This window comes from Labrus bergylta, chromosome 13 (genome assembly GCF_963930695.1).
Source record: "Labrus bergylta chromosome 13, fLabBer1.1, whole genome shotgun sequence".
NCBI classification, from domain to species: Eukaryota; Metazoa; Chordata; class Actinopteri; order Labriformes; family Labridae; genus Labrus; species Labrus bergylta.
The window spans coordinates 7,912,553-7,937,052 of NC_089207.1; the positions used below are offsets into that span (position 1 = coordinate 7,912,553).

General features: G+C 36.6%; 16 non-coding genes across 16 annotated transcripts; all 16 read right to left on the bottom strand.

Moving 5' to 3' along the window:
• Nucleotides 1-974: 974 nt before the first annotated feature.
• Nucleotides 975-1,093, bottom strand: LOC136182126 (5S ribosomal RNA). The gene has a single exon (XR_010668444.1). It is a non-coding gene; the product is annotated as a 5S ribosomal RNA (ribosomal RNA).
• Nucleotides 1,094-2,493: 1,400 nt separating this feature from the next.
• Nucleotides 2,494-2,612, bottom strand: LOC136182127 (5S ribosomal RNA). The gene has a single exon (XR_010668445.1). It is a non-coding gene; the product is annotated as a 5S ribosomal RNA (ribosomal RNA).
• Nucleotides 2,613-4,035: 1,423 nt separating this feature from the next.
• LOC136181730 (5S ribosomal RNA) lies at nt 4,036-4,154 on the bottom strand. The gene has a single exon (XR_010668077.1). It is a non-coding gene; the product is annotated as a 5S ribosomal RNA (ribosomal RNA).
• Nucleotides 4,155-5,571: 1,417 nt separating this feature from the next.
• On the bottom strand, nt 5,572-5,690 carry LOC136181742 (5S ribosomal RNA). The gene has a single exon (XR_010668089.1). It is a non-coding gene; the product is annotated as a 5S ribosomal RNA (ribosomal RNA).
• A 1,417-nt stretch (nt 5,691-7,107) lies between these two features.
• LOC136182128 (5S ribosomal RNA) lies at nt 7,108-7,226 on the bottom strand. The gene has a single exon (XR_010668446.1). It is a non-coding gene; the product is annotated as a 5S ribosomal RNA (ribosomal RNA).
• Nucleotides 7,227-8,643: 1,417 nt separating this feature from the next.
• LOC136181743 (5S ribosomal RNA) lies at nt 8,644-8,762 on the bottom strand. The gene has a single exon (XR_010668090.1). It is a non-coding gene; the product is annotated as a 5S ribosomal RNA (ribosomal RNA).
• Nucleotides 8,763-10,179: 1,417 nt separating this feature from the next.
• LOC136181744 (5S ribosomal RNA) lies at nt 10,180-10,298 on the bottom strand. The gene has a single exon (XR_010668091.1). It is a non-coding gene; the product is annotated as a 5S ribosomal RNA (ribosomal RNA).
• A 1,417-nt stretch (nt 10,299-11,715) lies between these two features.
• LOC136181705 (5S ribosomal RNA) lies at nt 11,716-11,834 on the bottom strand. Its single transcript, XR_010668052.1, has one exon. It is a non-coding gene; the product is annotated as a 5S ribosomal RNA (ribosomal RNA).
• Nucleotides 11,835-13,251: 1,417 nt separating this feature from the next.
• Nucleotides 13,252-13,370, bottom strand: LOC136181745 (5S ribosomal RNA). The gene has a single exon (XR_010668092.1). It is a non-coding gene; the product is annotated as a 5S ribosomal RNA (ribosomal RNA).
• Nucleotides 13,371-14,787: 1,417 nt separating this feature from the next.
• On the bottom strand, nt 14,788-14,906 carry LOC136181747 (5S ribosomal RNA). The gene has a single exon (XR_010668094.1). It is a non-coding gene; the product is annotated as a 5S ribosomal RNA (ribosomal RNA).
• Nucleotides 14,907-16,323: 1,417 nt separating this feature from the next.
• On the bottom strand, nt 16,324-16,442 carry LOC136182129 (5S ribosomal RNA). The gene has a single exon (XR_010668447.1). It is a non-coding gene; the product is annotated as a 5S ribosomal RNA (ribosomal RNA).
• A 1,417-nt stretch (nt 16,443-17,859) lies between these two features.
• LOC136181354 (5S ribosomal RNA) lies at nt 17,860-17,978 on the bottom strand. The gene has a single exon (XR_010667703.1). It is a non-coding gene; the product is annotated as a 5S ribosomal RNA (ribosomal RNA).
• A 1,423-nt stretch (nt 17,979-19,401) lies between these two features.
• LOC136181750 (5S ribosomal RNA) lies at nt 19,402-19,520 on the bottom strand. The gene has a single exon (XR_010668097.1). It is a non-coding gene; the product is annotated as a 5S ribosomal RNA (ribosomal RNA).
• Nucleotides 19,521-20,937: 1,417 nt separating this feature from the next.
• On the bottom strand, nt 20,938-21,056 carry LOC136182130 (5S ribosomal RNA). The gene has a single exon (XR_010668448.1). It is a non-coding gene; the product is annotated as a 5S ribosomal RNA (ribosomal RNA).
• Nucleotides 21,057-22,473: 1,417 nt separating this feature from the next.
• Nucleotides 22,474-22,592, bottom strand: LOC136182131 (5S ribosomal RNA). The gene has a single exon (XR_010668449.1). It is a non-coding gene; the product is annotated as a 5S ribosomal RNA (ribosomal RNA).
• A 1,417-nt stretch (nt 22,593-24,009) lies between these two features.
• On the bottom strand, nt 24,010-24,128 carry LOC136182132 (5S ribosomal RNA). The gene has a single exon (XR_010668450.1). It is a non-coding gene; the product is annotated as a 5S ribosomal RNA (ribosomal RNA).
• Between the last annotated feature and the right edge of the window lie 372 nt (nt 24,129-24,500).

Below are 24,500 nucleotides of genomic sequence, written 5' to 3' on the forward strand. Positions count from 1 at the left end.
TACTTTCCTACAAAGTAGCTTACACTGAATTTTGATTGGGGATCATCTATAGCATATATAGGGACTGATTGTAATAATTATGAATTTTCATATAATTAGTAAGTGTTCCTTTGTGATTCCTAATGGAGGATTGTTTTTTTTAATGATTAGTTACAATGGAGAATGTGAGGGGATCAAATATGTATGCCCCACAGGGTTATGATTTCTACATGAAACATTGCAATGGCTGATTTATGCATTTGTCATTCAAGATTACCTCAAAACAAGTAAGTGGTGATAAAAACATAATTTCGAGTTGTCCCTTATATCTTAATCAATCACTGCTTAGGCTACTATAATAATCCTAAATCTTGTGTGCCTTAATGCAACATTTAAACTTATTTCTGCTGTTCACTGTTCACAAGTTTGCAGTATTGAAAACCTTAATAAATCCACAGTAAAAGTGACGATGCAAAATGGTCAACTTCTGAAAAATCGTCAATTGATTCTGAAAAAATATTGATTGATAAGTAAGCATCACTTGTTTGCAGGTTTTTTTTAAATTCAATCTTAATAGTAATCATTTATAATAATTCCTGATTTGGTGTAAATGTTTATTATTGATGTGAAAACATTTATAATGATGGTGAATATTTCCAGTTGAATCAAATGTATAATATGGCTACCAGAGTGTTGTGGGGAAGTAAAGAGTAACCTAAGTACAAGTAATTAAAATATGTTAATGCAGTAGTCCTTACTTAAGTAGGCTACATGTACTTTTTGAATGTAAAACTGAACTTTGAAAACAGCCTCCAGAGAGCGTAATATGTATTAATACTCACTGAAAACATTGATGAAAATTGCAACAACAAAAAAAAAAGAGAGGACAGACTGCCAAATAAAATCATGTTTCATTTTCCACTGGCCTGTTTCTCTCAGTCCTTTCTCCACTAGTGAGGCAACAGCGCCCTCTTCTGGCTAAAGGAGGTATTAAAAGCTTACAGCACCTGGTATTCCCAGGCGGTCTCCCATCCAAGTACTAACCAGGCCCGACCCTGCTTAGCTTCCGAGATCGGACGAGATCGGGCGTGTTCAGGGTGGTATGGCCGTAAGCGAATGAACAGGTTGTTAAAGGGTTATTTATACATACTTAGGTTTAAAGTAACACCTCGCCAAAATTAGAGCAAGTGACTATGACCTAGTTGATTTTATTACTTTTCTACTCAAACGTGTGGGCCTATGGATAGACTTACACTTAATCTTACTAGATTCAGCAATACTTTGACGCTGGGAGTTAACTAAAGACTTGCAGCTTGTTTTTAAGACTTGTTTCACGACTTGCGGGCAAACTGAACGTTCAAACGTCTGATAAACACATTGAACAAACCGATTCCGTGAAGATTAACTTCCCTCTTTCAAAACTGGCCTGGTTAGTACTTGGATGGGGGACCGCCTGGGAATCCCAGGTGCTGTAAGCTTTTAATACCTGCTTCAGCCAGCAGGGGGCGCTGTAACCTCCTGCTATGCACTGCAGTTCTTTTTTTATTTGTCTATCATTGCTTCTACTTTCCTACAAAGTAGCTTACACTGAATTTTGATTGGGGATCATCTATAGCATATATAGGGACTGATTGTAATAATTATGAATTTTCATATAATTAGTAAGTGTTCCTTTGTGATTCCTAATGGAGGATTGTTTTTTTTAATGATTAGTTACAATGGAGAATGTGAGGGGATCAAATATGTATGCCCCACAGGGTTATGATTTCTACATGAAACATTGCAATGGCTGATTTATTCATTTGTCATTCAAGATTACCTCAAAACAAGTAAGTGGTGATAAAAACATAATTTCGAGTTGTCCCTTGTATCTTAATCAATCACTGCTTAGGCTACTATAATAATCCTAAATCTTGTGTGCCTTAATGCAACATTTAAACTTATTTCTGCTGTTCACTGTTCACAAGTTTGCAGGATTGAAAACCTTAATAAATCCACAGTAAAAGTGACGATGCGAAATGGTCAACTTCAGAAAAATCGTCAATTGATTGATAAGTAAGCATCACTTGTTTGCAGGTTTTTTTTAAATTCAATCTTAATAGTAATCATTTATAATAATTCCTGATTTGGTGTAAATGTTTATTATTGATGTGAAAACATTTATAATGATGGTGAATATTTCCAGTTGAATCAAATGTATAATATGGCTACCAGAGTGTTGTGGGGAAGTAAAGAGTAACCTAAGTACAAGTAATTAAAATATGTTAATGCAGTAGTCCTTACGTAAGTAGGCTACATGTACTTTTTGAATGTAAAACTGAACTTTGAAAACAGCCTCCAGAGAGCGTAATATGTATTAATACTCACTGAAAACATTGATGAAAATTGCAACAAAAAAAAAGAGGACAGACTGCCAAATAAAATCATGTTTCATTTTCCACTGGCCTGTTTCTCTCAGTCCTTTCTCCACTAGTGAGGCAACAGCGCCCTCTTCTGGCTAAAGGAGGTATTAAAAGCTTACAGCACCTGGTATTCCCAGGCGGTCTCCCATCCAAGTACTAACCAGGCCCGACCCTGCTTAGCTTCCGAGATCGGACGAGATCGGGCGTGTTCAGGGTGGTATGGCCGTAAGCGAATGAACAGGTTGTTAAAGGGTTATTTATACATACTTAGGTTTAAAGTAACACCTCGCCAAAATTAGAGCAAGTGACTATGACCTAGTTGATTTTATTACTTTTCTACTCAAACGTGTGGGCCTATGGATAGACTTACACTTAATCTTACTAGATTCAGCAATACTTTGACGCTGGGAGTTAACTAAAGACTTGCAGCTTGTTTTTAAGACTTGTTTCACGACTTGCGGGCAAACTGAACGTTCAAACGTCTGATAAACACATTGAACAAACCGATTCCGTGAAGATTAACTTCCCTCTTTCAAAACTGGCCTGGTTAGTACTTGGATGGGAGACCGCCTGGGAATCCCAGGTGCTGTAAGCTTTTAATACCTGCTTCAGCCAGCAGGGGGCGCTGTAACCTCCTGCTATGCACTGCAGTTCTTTTTTTATTTGTCTATCATTGCTTCTACTTTCCTACAAAGTAGCTTACACTGAATTTTGATTGGGGATCATCTATAGCATATATAGGGACTGATTGTAATAATTATGAATTTTCATATAATTAGTAAGTGTTCCTTTGTGATTCCTAATGGAGGATTGTTTTTTTTAATGATTAGTTACAATGGAGAATGTGAGGGGATCAAATATGTATGCCCCACAGGGTTATGATTTCTACATGAAACATTGCAATGGCTGATTTATTCATTTGTCATTCAAGATTACCTCAAAACAAGTAAGTGGTGATAAAAACATAATTTCGAGTTGTCCCTTATATCTTAATCAATCACTGCTTAGGCTACTATAATAATCCTAAATCTTGTGTGCCTTAATGCAACATTTAAACTTATTTCTGCTGTTCACTGTTCACAAGTTTGCAGTATTGAAAACCTTAATAAATCCACAGTAAAAGTGACGATGCAAAATGGTCAACTTCTGAAAAATCGTCAATTGATTCTGAAAAAATATTGATTGATAAGTAAGCATCACTTGTTTGCAGGTTTTTTTTAAATTCAATCTTAATAGTAATCATTTATAATAATTCCTGATTTGGTGTAAATGTTTATTATTGATGTGAAAACATTTATAATGATGGTGAATATTTCCAGTTGAATCAAATGTATAATATGGCTACCAGAGTGTTGTGGGGAAGTAAAGAGTAACCTAAGTACAAGTAATTAAAATATGTTAATGCAATAGTCCTTACTTAAGTAGGCTACATGTACTTTTTGAATGTAAAACTGAACTTTGAAAACAGCCTCCAGAGAGCGTAATATGTATTAATACTCACTGAAAACATTGATGAAAATTGCAACAACAAAAAAAAAAGAGAGGACAGACTGCCAAATAAAATCATGTTTCATTTTCCACTGGCCTGTTTCTCTCAGTCCTTTCTCCACTAGTGAGGCAACAGCGCCCTCTTCTGGCTAAAGGAGGTATTAAAAGCTTACAGGACCTGGTATTCCCAGGCGGTCTCCCATCCAAGTACTAACCAGGCCCGACCCTGCTTAGCTTCCGAGATCAGACGAGATCGGGCGTGTTCAGGGTGGTATGGCCGTAAGCGAATGAACAGGTTGTTAAAGGGTTATTTATACATACTTAGGTTTAAAGTAACACCTCGCCAAAATTAGAGCAAGTGACTATGACCTAGTTGATTTTATTACTTTTCTACTCAAACGTGTGGGCCTATGGATAGACTTACACTTAATCTTACTAGATTCAGCAATACTTTGACGCTGGGAGTTAACTAAAGACTTGCAGCTTGTTTTTAAGACTTGTTTCACGACTTGCGGGCAAACTGAACGTTCAAACGTCTGATAAACACATTGAACAAACCGATTCCGTGAAGATTAACTTCCCTCTTTCAAAACTGGCCTGGTTAGTACTTGGATGGGAGACCGCCTGGGAATCCCAGGTGCTGTAAGCTTTTAATACCTGCTTCAGCCAGCAGGGGGCGCTGTAACCTCCTGCTATGCACTGCAGTTCTTTTTTTATTTGTCTATCATTGCTTCTACTTTCCTACAAAGTAGCTTACACTGAATTTTGATTGGGGATCATCTATAGCATATATAGGGACTGATTGTAATAATTATGAATTTTCATATAATTAGTAAGTGTTCCTTTGTGATTCCTAATGGAGGATTGTTTTTTTTAATGATTAGTTACAATGGAGAATGTGAGGGGATCAAAAAAGTATGCCCCACAGGGTTATGATTTCTACATGAAACATTGCAATGGCTGATTTATTCATTTGTCATTCAAGATTACCTCAAAACAAGTAAGTGGTGATAAAAACATAATTTCGAGTTGTCCCTTATATCTTAATCAATCACTGCTTAGGCTACTATAATAATCCTAAATCTTGTGTGCCTTAATGCAACATTTAAACTTATTTCTGCTGTTCACTGTTCACAAGTTTGCAGTATTGAAAACCTTAATAAATCCACAGTAAAAGTGACGATGCAAAATGGTCAACTTCTGAAAAATCGTCAATTGATTCTGAAAAAATATTGATTGATAAGTAAGCATCACTTGTTTGCAGGTTTTTTTTAAATTCAATCTTAATAGTAATCATTTATAATAATTCCTGATTTGGTGTAAATGTTTATTATTGATGTGAAAACATTTATAATGATGGTGAATATTTCCAGTTGAATCAAATGTATAATATGGCTACCAGAGTGTTGTGGGGAAGTAAAGAGTAACCTAAGTACAAGTAATTAAAATATGTTAATGCAGTAGTCCTTACGTAAGTAGGCTACATGTACTTTTTGAATGTAAAACTGAACTTTGAAAACAGCCTCCAGAGAGCGTAATATGTATTAATACTCACTGAAAACATTGATGAAAATTGCAACAAAAAAAAAGAGGACAGACTGCCAAATAAAATCATGTTTCATTTTCCACTGGCCTGTTTCTCTCAGTCCTTTCTCCACTAGTGAGGCAACAGCGCCCTCTTCTGGCTAAAGGAGGTATTAAAAGCTTACAGCACCTGGTATTCCCAGGCGGTCTCCCATCCAAGTACTAACCAGGCCCGACCCTGCTTAGCTTCCGAGATCAGACGAGATCGGGCGTGTTCAGGGTGGTATGGCCTTAAGCGAATGAACAGGTTGTTAAAGGGTTATTTATACATACTTAGGTTTAAAGTAACACCTCGCCAAAATTAGAGCAAGTGACTATGACCTAGTTGATTTTATTACTTTTCTACTCAAACGTGTGGGCCTATGGATAGACTTACACTTAATCTTACTAGATTCAGCAATACTTTGACGCTGGGAGTTAACTAAAGACTTGCAGCTTGTTTTTAAGACTTGTTTCACGACTTGCGGGCAAACTGAACGTTCAAACGTCTGATAAACACATTGAACAAACCGATTCCGTGAAGATTAACTTCCCTCTTTCAAAACTGGCCTGGTTAGTACTTGGATGGGAGACCGCCTGGGAATCCCAGGTGCTGTAAGCTTTTAATACCTGCTTCAGCCAGCAGGGGGCGCTGTAACCTCCTGCTATGCACTGCAGTTCTTTTTTTATTTGTCTATCATTGCTTCTACTTTCCTACAAAGTAGCTTACACTGAATTTTGATTGGGGATCATCTATAGCATATATAGGGACTGATTGTAATAATTATGAATTTTCATATAATTAGTAAGTGTTCCTTTGTGATTCCTAATGGAGGATTGTTTTTTTTAATGATTAGTTACAATGGAGAATGTGAGGGGATCAAAAAAGTATGCCCCACAGGGTTATGATTTCTACATGAAACATTGCAATGGCTGATTTATTCATTTGTCATTCAAGATTACCTCAAAACAAGTAAGTGGTGATAAAAACATAATTTCGAGTTGTCCCTTATATCTTAATCAATCACTGCTTAGGCTACTATAATAATCCTAAATCTTGTGTGCCTTAATGCAACATTTAAACTTATTTCTGCTGTTCACTGTTCACAAGTTTGCAGTATTGAAAACCTTAATAAATCCACAGTAAAAGTGACGATGCAAAATGGTCAACTTCTGAAAAATCGTCAATTGATTCTGAAAAAATATTGATTGATAAGTAAGCATCACTTGTTTGCAGGTTTTTTTTAAATTCAATCTTAATAGTAATCATTTATAATAATTCCTGATTTGGTGTAAATGTTTATTATTGATGTGAAAACATTTATAATGATGGTGAATATTTCCAGTTGAATCAAATGTATAATATGGCTACCAGAGTGTTGTGGGGAAGTAAAGAGTAACCTAAGTACAAGTAATTAAAATATGTTAATGCAGTAGTCCTTACGTAAGTAGGCTACATGTACTTTTTGAATGTAAAACTGAACTTTGAAAACAGCCTCCAGAGAGCGTAATATGTATTAATACTCACTGAAAACATTGATGAAAATTGCAACAAAAAAAAAGAGGACAGACTGCCAAATAAAATCATGTTTCATTTTCCACTGGCCTGTTTCTCTCAGTCCTTTCTCCACTAGTGAGGCAACAGCGCCCTCTTCTGGCTAAAGGAGGTATTAAAAGCTTACAGCACCTGGTATTCCCAGGCGGTCTCCCATCCAAGTACTAACCAGGCCCGACCCTGCTTAGCTTCCGAGATCGGACGAGATCGGGCGTGTTCAGGGTGGTATGGCCGTAAGCGAATGAACAGGTTGTTAAAGGGTTATTTATACATAGTTAGGTTTAAAGTAACACCTCGCCAAAATTAGAGCAAGTGACTATGACCTAGTTGATTTTATTACTTTTCTACTCAAACGTGTGGGCCTATGGATAGACTTACACTTAATCTTACTAGATTCAGCAATACTTTGACGCTGGGAGTTAACTAAAGACTTGCAGCTTGTTTTTAAGACTTGTTTCACGACTTGCGGGCAAACTGAACGTTCAAACGTCTGATAAACACATTGAACAAACCGATTCCGTGAAGATTAACTTCCCTCTTTCAAAACTGGCCTGGTTAGTACTTGGATGGGAGACCGCCTGGGAATCCCAGGTGCTGTAAGCTTTTAATACCTGCTTCAGCCAGCAGGGGGCGCTGTAACCTCCTGCTATGCACTGCAGTTCTTTTTTTATTTGTCTATCATTGCTTCTACTTTCCTACAAAGTAGCTTACACTGAATTTTGATTGGGGATCATCTATAGCATATATAGGGACTGATTGTAATAATTATGAATTTTCATATAATTAGTAAGTGTTCCTTTGTGATTCCTAATGGAGGATTGTTTTTTTTAATGATTAGTTACAATGGAGAATGTGAGGGGATCAAAAAAGTATGCCCCACAGGGTTATGATTTCTACATGAAACATTGCAATGGCTGATTTATTCATTTGTCATTCAAGATTACCTCAAAACAAGTAAGTGGTGATAAAAACATAATTTCGAGTTGTCCCTTATATCTTAATCAATCACTGCTTAGGCTACTATAATAATCCTAAATCTTGTGTGCCTTAATGCAACATTTAAACTTATTTCTGCTGTTCACTGTTCACAAGTTTGCAGTATTGAAAACCTTAATAAATCCACAGTAAAAGTGACGATGCAAAATGGTCAACTTCTGAAAAATCGTCAATTGATTCTGAAAAAATATTGATTGATAAGTAAGCATCACTTGTTTGCAGGTTTTTTTTAAATTCAATCTTAATAGTAATCATTTATAATAATTCCTGATTTGGTGTAAATGTTTATTATTGATGTGAAAACATTTATAATGATGGTGAATATTTCCAGTTGAATCAAATGTATAATATGGCTACCAGAGTGTTGTGGGGAAGTAAAGAGTAACCTAAGTACAAGTAATTAAAATATGTTAATGCAGTAGTCCTTACGTAAGTAGGCTACATGTACTTTTTGAATGTAAAACTGAACTTTGAAAACAGCCTCCAGAGAGCGTAATATGTATTAATACTCACTGAAAACATTGATGAAAATTGCAACAAAAAAAAAGAGGACAGACTGCCAAATAAAATCATGTTTCATTTTCCACTGGCCTGTTTCTCTCAGTCCTTTCTCCACTAGTGAGGCAACAGCGCCCTCTTCTGGCTAAAGGAGGTATTAAAAGCTTACAGCACCTGGTATTCCCAGGCGGTCTCCCATCCAAGTACTAACCAGGCCCGACCCTGCTTAGCTTCCGAGATCAGACGAGATCGGGCGTGTTCAGGGTGGTATGGCCTTAAGCGAATGAACAGGTTGTTAAAGGGTTATTTATACATACTTAGGTTTAAAGTAACACCTCGCCAAAATTAGAGCAAGTGACTATGACCTAGTTGATTTTATTACTTTTCTACTCAAACGTGTGGGCCTATGGATAGACTTACACTTAATCTTACTAGATTCAGCAATACTTTGACGCTGGGAGTTAACTAAAGACTTGCAGCTTGTTTTTAAGACTTGTTTCACGACTTGCGGGCAAACTGAACGTTCAAACGTCTGATAAACACATTGAACAAACCGATTCCGTGAAGATTAACTTCCCTCTTTCAAAACTGGCCTGGTTAGTACTTGGATGGGAGACCGCCTGGGAATCCCAGGTGCTGTAAGCTTTTAATACCTGCTTCAGCCAGCAGGGGGCGCTGTAACCTCCTGCTATGCACTGCAGTTCTTTTTTTATTTGTCTATCATTGCTTCTACTTTCCTACAAAGTAGCTTACACTGAATTTTGATTGGGGATCATCTATAGCATATATAGGGACTGATTGTAATAATTATGAATTTTCATATAATTAGTAAGTGTTCCTTTGTGATTCCTAATGGAGGATTGTTTTTTTTAATGATTAGTTACAATGGAGAATGTGAGGGGATCAAAAAAGTATGCCCCACAGGGTTATGATTTCTACATGAAACATTGCAATGGCTGATTTATTCATTTGTCATTCAAGATTACCTCAAAACAAGTAAGTGGTGATAAAAACATAATTTCGAGTTGTCCCTTATATCTTAATCAATCACTGCTTAGGCTACTATAATAATCCTAAATCTTGTGTGCCTTAATGCAACATTTAAACTTATTTCTGCTGTTCACTGTTCACAAGTTTGCAGTATTGAAAACCTTAATAAATCCACAGTAAAAGTGACGATGCAAAATGGTCAACTTCTGAAAAATCGTCAATTGATTCTGAAAAAATATTGATTGATAAGTAAGCATCACTTGTTTGCAGGTTTTTTTTAAATTCAATCTTAATAGTAATCATTTATAATAATTCCTGATTTGGTGTAAATGTTTATTATTGATGTGAAAACATTTATAATGATGGTGAATATTTCCAGTTGAATCAAATGTATAATATGGCTACCAGAGTGTTGTGGGGAAGTAAAGAGTAACCTAAGTACAAGTAATTAAAATATGTTAATGCAGTAGTCCTTACGTAAGTAGGCTACATGTACTTTTTGAATGTAAAACTGAACTTTGAAAACAGCCTCCAGAGAGCGTAATATGTATTAATACTCACTGAAAACATTGATGAAAATTGCAACAAAAAAAAAGAGGACAGACTGCCAAATAAAATCATGTTTCATTTTCCACTGGCCTGTTTCTCTCAGTCCTTTCTCCACTAGTGAGGCAACAGCGCCCTCTTCTGGCTAAAGGAGGTATTAAAAGCTTACAGCACCTGGTATTCCCAGGCGGTCTCCCATCCAAGTACTAACCAGGCCCGACCCTGCTTAGCTTCCGAGATCAGACGAGATCGGGCGTGTTCAGGGTGGTATGGCCTTAAGCGAATGAACAGGTTGTTAAAGGGTTATTTATACATACTTAGGTTTAAAGTAACACCTCGCCAAAATTAGAGCAAGTGACTATGACCTAGTTGATTTTATTACTTTTCTACTCAAACGTGTGGGCCTATGGATAGACTTACACTTAATCTTACTAGATTCAGCAATACTTTGACGCTGGGAGTTAACTAAAGACTTGCAGCTTGTTTTTAAGACTTGTTTCACGACTTGCGGGCAAACTGAACGTTCAAACGTCTGATAAACACATTGAACAAACCGATTCCGTGAAGATTAACTTCCCTCTTTCAAAACTGGCCTGGTTAGTACTTGGATGGGAGACCGCCTGGGAATCCCAGGTGCTGTAAGCTTTTAATACCTGCTTCAGCCAGCAGGGGGCGCTGTAACCTCCTGCTATGCACTGCAGTTCTTTTTTTATTTGTCTATCATTGCTTCTACTTTCCTACAAAGTAGCTTACACTGAATTTTGATTGGGGATCATCTATAGCATATATAGGGACTGATTGTAATAATTATGAATTTTCATATAATTAGTAAGTGTTCCTTTGTGATTCCTAATGGAGGATTGTTTTTTTTAATGATTAGTTACAATGGAGAATGTGAGGGGATCAAAAAAGTATGCCCCACAGGGTTATGATTTCTACATGAAACATTGCAATGGCTGATTTATTCATTTGTCATTCAAGATTACCTCAAAACAAGTAAGTGGTGATAAAAACATAATTTCGAGTTGTCCCTTATATCTTAATCAATCACTGCTTAGGCTACTATAATAATCCTAAATCTTGTGTGCCTTAATGCAACATTTAAACTTATTTCTGCTGTTCACTGTTCACAAGTTTGCAGTATTGAAAACCTTAATAAATCCACAGTAAAAGTGACGATGCAAAATGGTCAACTTCTGAAAAATCGTCAATTGATTCTGAAAAAATATTGATTGATAAGTAAGCATCACTTGTTTGCAGGTTTTTTTTAAATTCAATCTTAATAGTAATCATTTATAATAATTCCTGATTTGGTGTAAATGTTTATTATTGATGTGAAAACATTTATAATGATGGTGAATATTTCCAGTTGAATCAAATGTATAATATGGCTACCAGAGTGTTGTGGGGAAGTAAAGAGTAACCTAAGTACAAGTAATTAAAATATGTTAATGCAGTAGTCCTTACGTAAGTAGGCTACATGTACTTTTTGAATGTAAAACTGAACTTTGAAAACAGCCTCCAGAGAGCGTAATATGTATTAATACTCACTGAAAACATTGATGAAAATTGCAACAAAAAAAAAGAGGACAGACTGCCAAATAAAATCATGTTTCATTTTCCACTGGCCTGTTTCTCTCAGTCCTTTCTCCACTAGTGAGGCAACAGCGCCCTCTTCTGGCTAAAGGAGGTATTAAAAGCTTACAGCACCTGGTATTCCCAGGCGGTCTCCCATCCAAGTACTAACCAGGCCCGACCCTGCTTAGCTTCCGAGATCGGACGAGATCGGGCGTGTTCAGGGTGGTATGGCCTTAAGCGAATGAACAGGTTGTTAAAGGGTTATTTATACATACTTAGGTTTAAAGTAACACCTCGCCAAAATTAGAGCAAGTGACTATGACCTAGTTGATTTTATTACTTTTCTACTCAAACGTGTGGGCCTATGGATAGACTTACACTTAATCTTACTAGATTCAGCAATACTTTGACGCTGGGAGTTAACTAAAGACTTGCAGCTTGTTTTTAAGACTTGTTTCACGACTTGCGGGCAAACTGAACGTTCAAACGTCTGATAAACACATTGAACAAACCGATTCCGTGAAGATTAACTTCCCTCTTTCAAAACTGGCCTGGTTAGTACTTGGATGGGAGACCGCCTGGGAATCCCAGGTGCTGTAAGCTTTTAATACCTGCTTCAGCCAGCAGGGGGCGCTGTAACCTCCTGCTATGCACTGCAGTTCTTTTTTTATTTGTCTATCATTGCTTCTACTTTCCTACAAAGTAGCTTACACTGAATTTTGATTGGGGATCATCTATAGCATATATAGGGACTGATTGTAATAATTATGAATTTTCATATAATTAGTAAGTGTTCCTTTGTGATTCCTAATGGAGGATTGTTTTTTTTAATGATTAGTTACAATGGAGAATGTGAGGGGATCAAAAAAGTATGCCCCACAGGGTTATGATTTCTACATGAAACATTGCAATGGCTGATTTATTCATTTGTCATTCAAGATTACCTCAAAACAAGTAAGTGGTGATAAAAACATAATTTCGAGTTGTCCCTTATATCTTAATCAATCACTGCTTAGGCTACTATAATAATCCTAAATCTTGTGTGCCTTAATGCAACATTTAAACTTATTTCTGCTGTTCACTGTTCACAAGTTTGCAGTATTGAAAACCTTAATAAATCCACAGTAAAAGTGACGATGCAAAATGGTCAACTTCTGAAAAATCGTCAATTGATTCTGAAAAAATATTGATTGATAAGTAAGCATCACTTGTTTGCAGGTTTTTTTTAAATTCAATCTTAATAGTAATCATTTATAATAATTCCTGATTTGGTGTAAATGTTTATTATTGATGTGAAAACATTTATAATGATGGTGAATATTTCCAGTTGAATCAAATGTATAATATGGCTACCAGAGTGTTGTGGGGAAGTAAAGAGTAACCTAAGTACAAGTAATTAAAATATGTTAATGCAGTAGTCCTTACGTAAGTAGGCTACATGTACTTTTTGAATGTAAAACTGAACTTTGAAAACAGCCTCCAGAGAGCGTAATATGTATTAATACTCACTGAAAACATTGATGAAAATTGCAACAAAAAAAAAGAGGACAGACTGCCAAATAAAATCATGTTTCATTTTCCACTGGCCTGTTTCTCTCAGTCCTTTCTCCACTAGTGAGGCAACAGCGCCCTCTTCTGGCTAAAGGAGGTATTAAAAGCTTACAGCACCTGGTATTCCCAGGCGGTCTCCCATCCAAGTACTAACCAGGCCCGACCCTGCTTAGCTTCCGAGATCAGACGAGATCGGGCGTGTTCAGGGTGGTATGGCCTTAAGCGAATGAACAGGTTGTTAAAGGGTTATTTATACATACTTAGGTTTAAAGTAACACCTCGCCAAAATTAGAGCAAGTGACTATGACCTAGTTGATTTTATTACTTTTCTACTCAAACGTGTGGGCCTATGGATAGACTTACACTTAATCTTACTAGATTCAGCAATACTTTGACGCTGGGAGTTAACTAAAGACTTGCAGCTTGTTTTTAAGACTTGTTTCACGACTTGCGGGCAAACTGAACGTTCAAACGTCTGATAAACACATTGAACAAACCGATTCCGTGAAGATTAACTTCCCTCTTTCAAAACTGGCCTGGTTAGTACTTGGATGGGAGACCGCCTGGGAATCCCAGGTGCTGTAAGCTTTTAATACCTGCTTCAGCCAGCAGGGGGCGCTGTAACCTCCTGCTATGCACTGCAGTTCTTTTTTTATTTGTCTATCATTGCTTCTACTTTCCTACAAAGTAGCTTACACTGAATTTTGATTGGGGATCATCTATAGCATATATAGGGACTGATTGTAATAATTATGAATTTTCATATAATTAGTAAGTGTTCCTTTGTGATTCCTAATGGAGGATTGTTTTTTTTAATGATTAGTTACAATGGAGAATGTGAGGGGATCAAAAAAGTATGCCCCACAGGGTTATGATTTCTACATGAAACATTGCAATGGCTGATTTATTCATTTGTCATTCAAGATTACCTCAAAACAAGTAAGTGGTGATAAAAACATAATTTCGAGTTGTCCCTTATATCTTAATCAATCACTGCTTAGGCTACTATAATAATCCTAAATCTTGTGTGCCTTAATGCAACATTTAAACTTATTTCTGCTGTTCACTGTTCACAAGTTTGCAGTATTGAAAACCTTAATAAATCCACAGTAAAAGTGACGATGCAAAATGGTCAACTTCTGAAAAATCGTCAATTGATTCTGAAAAAATATTGATTGATAAGTAAGCATCACTTGTTTGCAGGTTTTTTTTAAATTCAATCTTAATAGTAATCATTTATAATAATTCCTGATTTGGTGTAAATGTTTATTATTGATGTGAAAACATTTATAATGATGGTGAATATTTCCAGTTGAATCAAATGTATAATATGGCTACCAGAGTGTTGTGGGGAAGTAAAGAGTAACCTAAGTACAAGTAATTAAAATATGTTAATGCAGTAGTCCTTACGTAAGTAGGCTACATGTACTTTTTGAATGTAAAACTGAACTTTGAAAACAGCCTCCAGAGAGCGTAATATGTATTAATACTCACTGAAAACATTGATGAAAATTGCAACAAAAAAAAAGAGGACAGACTGCCAAATAAAATCATGTTTCATTTTCCACTGGCCTGTTTCTCTCAGTCCTTTCTCCACTAGTGAGGCAACAGCGCCCTCTTCTGGCTAAAGGAGGTATTAAAAGCTTACAGCACCTGGTATTCCCAGGCGGTCTCCCATCCAAGTACTAACCAGGCCCGACCCTGCTTAGCTTCCGAGATCAGACGAGATCGGGCGTGTTCAGGGTGGTATGGCCTTAAGCGAATGAACAGGTTGTTAAAGGGTTATTTATACATACTTAGGTTTAAAGTAACACCTCGCCAAAATTAGAGCAAGTGACTATGACCTAGTTGATTTTATTACTTTTCTACTCAAACGTGTGGGCCTATGGATAGACTTACACTTAATCTTACTAGATTCAGCAATACTTTGACGCTGGGAGTTAACTAAAGACTTGCAGCTTGTTTTTAAGACTTGTTTCACGACTTGCGGGCAAACTGAACGTTCAAACGTCTGATAAACACATTGAACAAACCGATTCCGTGAAGATTAACTTCCCTCTTTCAAAACTGGCCTGGTTAGTACTTGGATGGGAGACCGCCTGGGAATCCCAGGTGCTGTAAGCTTTTAATACCTGCTTCAGCCAGCAGGGGGCGCTGTAACCTCCTGCTATGCACTGCAGTACTTTTTTTATTTGTCTATCATTGCTTCTACTTTCCTACAAAGTAGCTTACACTGAATTTTGATTGGGGATCATCTATAGCATATATAGGGACTGATTGTAATAATTATGAATTTTCATATAATTAGTAAGTGTTCCTTTGTGATTCCTAATGGAGGATTGTTTTTTTTAATGATTAGTTACAATGGAGAATGTGAGGGGATCAAAAAAGTATGCCCCACAGGGTTATGATTTCTACATGAAACATTGCAATGGCTGATTTATTCATTTGTCATTCAAGATTACCTCAAAACAAGTAAGTGGTGATAAAAACATAATTTCGAGTTGTCCCTTATATCTTAATCAATCACTGCTTAGGCTACTATAATAATCCTAAATCTTGTGTGCCTTAATGCAACATTTAAACTTATTTCTGCTGTTCACTGTTCACAAGTTTGCAGTATTGAAAACCTTAATAAATCCACAGTAAAAGTGACGATGCAAAATGGTCAACTTCTGAAAAATCGTCAATTGATTCTGAAAAAATATTGATTGATAAGTAAGCATCACTTGTTTGCAGGTTTTTTTTAAATTCAATCTTAATAGTAATCATTTATAATAATTCCTGATTTGGTGTAAATGTTTATTATTGATGTGAAAACATTTATAATGATGGTGAATATTTCCAGTTGAATCAAATGTATAATATGGCTACCAGAGTGTTGTGGGGAAGTAAAGAGTAACCTAAGTACAAGTAATTAAAATATGTTAATGCAGTAGTCCTTACGTAAGTAGGCTACATGTACTTTTTGAATGTAAAACTGAACTTTGAAAACAGCCTCCAGAGAGCGTAATATGTATTAATACTCACTGAAAACATTGATGAAAATTGCAACAAAAAAAAAGAGGACAGACTGCCAAATAAAATCATGTTTCATTTTCCACTGGCCTGTTTCTCTCAGTCCTTTCTCCACTAGTGAGGCAACAGCGCCCTCTTCTGGCTAAAGGAGGTATTAAAAGCTTACAGCACCTGGTATTCCCAGGCGGTCTCCCATCCAAGTACTAACCAGGCCCGACCCTGCTTAGCTTCCGAGATCGGACGAGATCGGGCGTGTTCAGGGTGGTATGGCCGTAAGCGAATGAACAGGTTGTTAAAGGGTTATTTATACATACTTAGGTTTAAAGTAACACCTCGCCAAAATTAGAGCAAGTGACTATGACCTAGTTGATTTTATTACTTTTCTACTCAAACGTGTGGGCCTATGGATAGACTTACACTTAATCTTACTAGATTCAGCAATACTTTGACGCTGGGAGTTAACTAAAGACTTGCAGCTTGTTTTTAAGACTTGTTTCACGACTTGCGGGCAAACTGAACGTTCAAACGTCTGATAAACACATTGAACAAACCGATTCCGTGAAGATTAACTTCCCTCTTTCAAAACTGGCCTGGTTAGTACTTGGATGGGAGACCGCCTGGGAATCCCAGGTGCTGTAAGCTTTTAATACCTGCTTCAGCCAGCAGGGGGCGCTGTAACCTCCTGCTATGCACTGCAGTTCTTTTTTTATTTGTCTTTCATTGCTTCTACTTTCCTACAAAGTAGCTTACACTGAATTTTGATTGGGGATCATCTATAGCATATATAGGGACTGATTGTAATAATTATGAATTTTCATATAATTAGTAAGTGTTCCTTTGTGATTCCTAATGGAGGATTGTTTTTTTTAATGATTAGTTACAATGGAGAATGTGAGGGGATCAAATATGTATGCCCCACAGGGTTATGATTTCTACATGAAACATTGCAATGGCTGATTTATTCATTTGTCATTCAAGATTACCTCAAAACAAGTAAGTGGTGATAAAAACATAATTTCGAGTTGTCCCTTATATCTTAATCAATCACTGCTTAGGCTACTATAATAATCCTAAATCTTGTGTGCCTTAATGCAACATTTAAACTTATTTCTGCTGTTCACTGTTCACAAGTTTGCAGTATTGAAAACCTTAATAAATCCACAGTAAAAGTGACGATGCAAAATGGTCAACTTCTGAAAAATCGTCAATTGATTCTGAAAAAATATTGATTGATAAGTAAGCATCACTTGTTTGCAGGTTTTTTTTAAATTCAATCTTAATAGTAATCATTTATAATAATTCCTGATTTGGTGTAAATGTTTATTATTGATGTGAAAACATTTATAATGATGGTGAATATTTCCAGTTGAATCAAATGTATAATATGGCTACCAGAGTGTTGTGGGGAAGTAAAGAGTAACCTAAGTACAAGTAATTAAAATATGTTAATGCAGTAGTCCTTACGTAAGTAGGCTACATGTACTTTTTGAATGTAAAACTGAACTTTGAAAACAGCCTCCAGAGAGCGTAATATGTATTAATACTCACTGAAAACATTGATGAAAATTGCAACAAAAAAAAAGAGGACAGACTGCCAAATAAAATCATGTTTCATTTTCCACTGGCCTGTTTCTCTCAGTCCTTTCTCCACTAGTGAGGCAACAGCGCCCTCTTCTGGCTAAAGGAGGTATTAAAAGCTTACAGCACCTGGTATTCCCAGGCGGTCTCCCATCCAAGTACTAACCAGGCCCGACCCTGCTTAGCTTCCGAGATCAGACGAGATCGGGCGTGTTCAGGGTGGTATGGCCGTAAGCGAATGAACAGGTTGTTAAAGGGTTATTTATACATACTTAGGTTTAAAGTAACACCTCGCCAAAATTAGAGCAAGTGACTATGACCTAGTTGATTTTATTACTTTTCTACTCAAACGTGTGGGCCTATGGATAGACTTACACTTAATCTTACTAGATTCAGCAATACTTTGACGCTGGGAGTTAACTAAAGACTTGCAGCTTGTTTTTAAGACTTGTTTCACGACTTGCGGGCAAACTGAACGTTCAAACGTCTGATAAACACATTGAACAAACCGATTCCGTGAAGATTAACTTCCCTCTTTCAAAACTGGCCTGGTTAGTACTTGGATGGGAGACCGCCTGGGAATCCCAGGTGCTGTAAGCTTTTAATACCTGCTTCAGCCAGCAGGGGGCGCTGTAACCTCCTGCTATGCACTGCAGTTCTTTTTTTATTTGTCTATCATTGCTTCTACTTTCCTACAAAGTAGCTTACACTGAATTTTGATTGGGGATCATCTATAGCATATATAGGGACTGATTGTAATAATTATGAATTTTCATATAATTAGTAAGTGTTCCTTTGTGATTCCTAATGGAGGATTGTTTTTTTTAATGATTAGTTACAATGGAGAATGTGAGGGGATCAAATATGTATGCCCCACAGGGTTATGATTTCTACATGAAACATTGCAATGGCTGATTTATTCATTTGTCATTCAAGATTACCTCAAAACAAGTAAGTGGTGATAAAAACATAATTTCGAGTTGTCCCTTATATCTTAATCAATCACTGCTTAGGCTACTATAATAATCCTAAATCTTGTGTGCCTTAATGCAACATTTAAACTTATTTCTGCTGTTCACTGTTCACAAGTTTGCAGTATTGAAAACCTTAATAAATCCACAGTAAAAGTGACGATGCAAAATGGTCAACTTCTGAAAAATCGTCAATTGATTCTGAAAAAATATTGATTGATAAGTAAGCATCACTTGTTTGCAGGTTTTTTTTAAATTCAATCTTAATAGTAATCATTTATAATAATTCCTGATTTGGTGTAAATGTTTATTATTGATGTGAAAACATTTATAATGATGGTGAATATTTCCAGTTGAATCAAATGTATAATATGGCTACCAGAGTGTTGTGGGGAAGTAAAGAGTAACCTAAGTACAAGTAATTAAAATATGTTAATGCAGTAGTCCTTACGTAAGTAGGCTACATGTACTTTTTGAATGTAAAACTGAACTTTGAAAACAGCCTCCAGAGAGCGTAATATGTATTAATACTCACTGAAAACATTGATGAAAATTGCAACAACAAAAAAAAAAGAGAGGACAGACTGCCAAATAAAATCATGTTTCATTTTCCACTGGCCTGTTTCTCTCAGTCCTTTCTCCACTAGTGAGGCAACAGCGCCCTCTTCTGGCTAAAGGAGGTATTAAAAGCTTACAGCACCTGGTATTCCCAGGCGGTCTCCCATCCAAGTACTAACCAGGCACGACCCTGCTTAGCTTCCGAGATCAGACGAGATCGGGCGTGTTCAGGGTGGTATGGCCGTAAGCGAATGAACAGGTTGTTAAAGGGTTATTTATACATACTTAGGTTTAAAGTAACACCTCGCCAAAATTAGAGCAAGTGACTATGACCTAGTTGATTTTATTACTTTTCTACTCAAACGTGTGGGCCTATGGATAGACTTACACTTAATCTTACTAGATTCAGCAATACTTTGACGCTGGGAGTTAACTAAAGACTTGCAGCTTGTTTTTAAGACTTGTTTCACGACTTGCGGGCAAACTGAACGTTCAAACGTCTGATAAACACATTGAACAAACCGATTCCGTGAAGATTAACTTCCCTCTTTCAAAACTGGCCTGGTTAGTACTTGGATGGGAGACCGCCTGGGAATCCCAGGTGCTGTAAGCTTTTAATACCTGCTTCAGCCAGCAGGGGGCGCTGTAACCTCCTGCTATGCACTGCAGTTCTTTTTTTATTTGTCTATCATTGCTTCTACTTTCCTACAAAGTAGCTTACACTGAATTTTGATTGGGGATCATCTATAGCATATATAGGGACTGATTGTAATAATTATGAATTTTCATATAATTAGTAAGTGTTCCTTTGTGATTCCTAATGGAGGATTGTTTTTTTTAATGATTAGTTACAATGGAGAATGTGAGGGGATCAAATATGTATGCCCCACAGGGTTATGATTTCTACATGAAACATTGCAATGGCTGATTTATTCATTTGTCATTCAAGATTACCTCAAAACAAGTAAGTGGTGATAAAAACATAATTTCGAGTTGTCCCTTATATCTTAATCAATCACTGCTTAGGCTACTATAATAATCCTAAATCTTGTGTGCCTTAATGCAACATTTAAACTTATTTCTGCTGTTCACTGTTCACAAGTTTGCAGTATTGAAAACCTTAATAAATCCACAGTAAAAGTGACGATGCAAAATGGTCAACTTCTGAAAAATCGTCAATTGATTCTGAAAAAATATTGATTGATAAGTAAGCATCACTTGTTTGCAGGTTTTTTTTAAATTCAATCTTAATAGTAATCATTTATAATAATTCCTGATTTGGTGTAAATGTTTATTATTGATGTGAAAACATTTATAATGATGGTGAATATTTCCAGTTGAATCAAATGTATAATATGGCTACCAGAGTGTTGTGGGGAAGTAAAGAGTAACCTAAGTACAAGTAATTAAAATATGTTAATGCAGTAGTCCTTACGTAAGTAGGCTACATGTACTTTTTGAATGTAAAACTGAACTTTGAAAACAGCCTCCAGAGAGCGTAATATGTATTAATACTCACTGAAAACATTGATGAAAATTGCAACAAAAAAAAAGAGGACAGACTGCCAAATAAAATCATGTTTCATTTTCCACTGGCCTGTTTCTCTCAGTCCTTTCTCCACTAGTGAGGCAACAGCGCCCTCTTCTGGCTAAAGGAGGTATTAAAAGCTTACAGCACCTGGTATTCCCAGGCGGTCTCCCATCCAAGTACTAACCAGGCCCGACCCTGCTTAGCTTCCGAGATCGGACGAGATCGGGCGTGTTCAGGGTGGTATGGCCGTAAGCGAATGAACAGGTTGTTAAAGGGTTATTTATACATACTTAGGTTTAAAGTAACACCTCGCCAAAATTAGAGCAAGTGACTATGACCTAGTTGATTTTATTACTTTTCTACTCAAACGTGTGGGCCTATGGATAGACTTACACTTAATCTTACTAGATTCAGCAATACTTTGACGCTGGGAGTTAACTAAAGACTTGCAGCTTGTTTTTAAGACTTGTTTCACGACTTGCGGGCAAACTGAACGTTCAAACGTCTGATAAACACATTGAACAAACCGATTCCGTGAAGATTAACTTCCCTCTTTCAAAACTGGCCTGGTTAGTACTTGGATGGGAGACCGCCTGGGAATCCCAGGTGCTGTAAGCTTTTAATACCTGCTTCAGCCAGCAGGGGGCGCTGTAACCTCCTGCTATGCACTGCAGTTCTTTTTTTATTTGTCTTTCATTGCTTCTACTTTCCTACAAAGTAGCTTACACTGAATTTTGATTGGGGATCATCTATAGCATATATAGGGACTGATTGTAATAATTATGAATTTTCATATAATTAGTAAGTGTTCCTTTGTGATTCCTAATGGAGGATTGTTTTTTTTAATGATTAGTTACAATGGAGAATGTGAGGGGATCAAATATGTATGCCCCACAGGGTTATGATTTCTACATGAAACATTGCAATGGCTGATTTATTCATTTGTCATTCAAGATTACCTCAAAACAAGTAAGTGGTGATAAAAACATAATTTCGAGTTGTCCCTTATATCTTAATCAATCACTGCTTAGGCTACTATAATAATCCTAAATCTTGTGTGCCTTAATGCAACATTTAAACTTATTTCTGCTGTTCACTGTTCACAAGTTTGCAGTATTGAAAACCTTAATAAATCCACAGTAAAAGTGACGATGCAAAATGGTCAACTTCTGAAAAATCGTCAATTGATTCTGAAAAAATATTGATTGATAAGTAAGCATCACTTGTTTGCAGGTTTTTTTTAAATTCAATCTTAATAGTAATCATTTATAATAATTCCTGATTTGGTGTAAATGTTTATTATTGATGTGAAAACATTTATAATGATGGTGAATATTTCCAGTTGAATCAAATGTATAATATGGCTACCAGAGTGTTGTGGGGAAGTAAAGAGTAACCTAAGTACAAGTAATTAAAATATGTTAATGCAGTAGTCCTTACGTAAGTAGGCTACATGTACTTTTTGAATGTAAAACTGAACTTTGAAAACAGCCTCCAGAGAGCGTAATATGTATTAATACTCACTGAAAACATTGATGAAAATTGCAACAAAAAAAAAGAGGACAGACTGCCAAATAAAATCATGTTTCATTTTCCACTGGCCTGTTTCTCTCAGTCCTTTCTCCACTAGTGAGGCAACAGCGCCCTCTTCTGGCTAAAGGAGGTATTAAAAGCTTACAGCACCTGGTATTCCCAGGCGGTCTCCCATCCAAGTACTAACCAGGCCCGACCCTGCTTAGCTTCCGAGATCGGACGAGATCGGGCGTGTTCAGGGTGGTATGGCCGTAAGCAAATGAACAGGTTGTTAAAGGGTTATTTATACATACTTAGGTTTAAAGTAACACCTCGCCAAAATTAGAGCAAGTGACTATGACCTAGTTGATTTTATTACTTTTCTACTCAAACGTGTGGGCCTATGGATAGACTTACACTTAATCTTACTAGATTCAGCAATACTTTGACGCTGGGAGTTAACTAAAGACTTGCAGCTTGTTTTTAAGACTTGTTTCACGACTTGCGGGCAAACTGAACGTTCAAACGTCTGATAAACACATTGAACAAACCGATTCCGTGAAGATTAACTTCCCTCTTTCAAAACTGGCCTGGTTAGTACTTGGATGGGAGACCGCCTGGGAATCCCAGGTGCTGTAAGCTTTTAATACCTGCTTCAGCCAGCAGGGGGCGCTGTAACCTCCTGCTATGCACTGCAGTTCTTTTTTTATTTGTCTATCATTGCTTCTACTTTCCTACAAAGTAGCTTACACTGAATTTTGATTGGGGATCATCTATAGCATATATAGGGACTGATTGTAATAATTATGAATTTTCATATAATTAGTAAGTGTTCCTTTGTGATTCCTAATGGAGGATTGTTTTTTTTAATGATTAGTTACAATGGAGAATGTGAGGGGATCAAATATGTATGCCCCACAGGGTTATGATTTCTACATGAAACATTGCAATGGCTGATTTATTCATTTGTCATTCAAGATTACCTCAAAACAAGTAAGTGGTGATAAAAACATAATTTCGAGTTGTCCCTTATATCTTAATCAATCACTGCTTAGGCTACTATAATAATCCTAAATCTTGTGTGCCTTAATGCAACATTTAAACTTATTTCTGCTGTTCACTGTTCACAAGTTTGCAGTATTGAAAACCTTAATAAATCCACAGTAAAAGTGACGATGCAAAATGGTCAACTTCTGAAAAATCGTCAATTGATTCTGAAAAAATATTGATTGATAAGTAAGCATCACTTGTTTGCAGGTTTTTTTTAAATTCAATCTTAATAGTAATCATTTATAATAATTCCTGATTTGGTGTAAATGTTTATTATTGATGTGAAAACATTTATAATGATGGTGAATATTTCCAGTTGAATCAAATGTATAATATGGCTACCAGAGTGTTGTGGGGAAGTAAAGAGTAACCTAAGTACAAGTAATTAAAATATGTTAATGCAGTAGTCCTTACGTAAGTAGGCTACATGTACTTTTTGAATGTAAAACTGAACTTTGAAAACAGCCTCCAGAGAGCGTAATATGTATTAATACTCACTGAAAACATTGATGAAAATTGCAACAAAAAAAAAGAGGACAGACTGCCAAATAAAATCATGTTTCATTTTCCACTGGCCTGTTTCTCTCAGTCCTTTCTCCACTAGTGAGGCAACAGCGCCCTCTTCTGGCTAAAGGAGGTATTAAAAGCTTACAGCACCTGGTATTCCCAGGCGGTCTCCCATCCAAGTACTAACCAGGCCCGACCCTGCTTAGCTTCCGAGATCGGACGAGATCGGGCGTGTTCAGGGTGGTATGGCCGTAAGCGAATGAACAGGTTGTTAAAGGGTTATTTATACATACTTAGGTTTAAAGTAACACCTCGCCAAAATTAGAGCAAGTGACTATGACCTAGTTGATTTTATTACTTTTCTACTCAAACGTGTGGGCCTATGGATAGACTTACACTTAATCTTACTAGATTCAGCAATACTTTGACGCTGGGAGTTAACTAAAGACTTGCAGCTTGTTTTTAAGACTTGTTTCACGACTTGCGGGCAAACTGAACGTTCAAACGTCTGATAAACACATTGAACAAACCGATTCCGTGAAGATTAACTTCCCTCTTTCAAAACTGGCCTGGTTAGTACTTGGATGGGAGACCGCCTGGGAATCCCAGGTGCTGTAAGCTTTTAATAC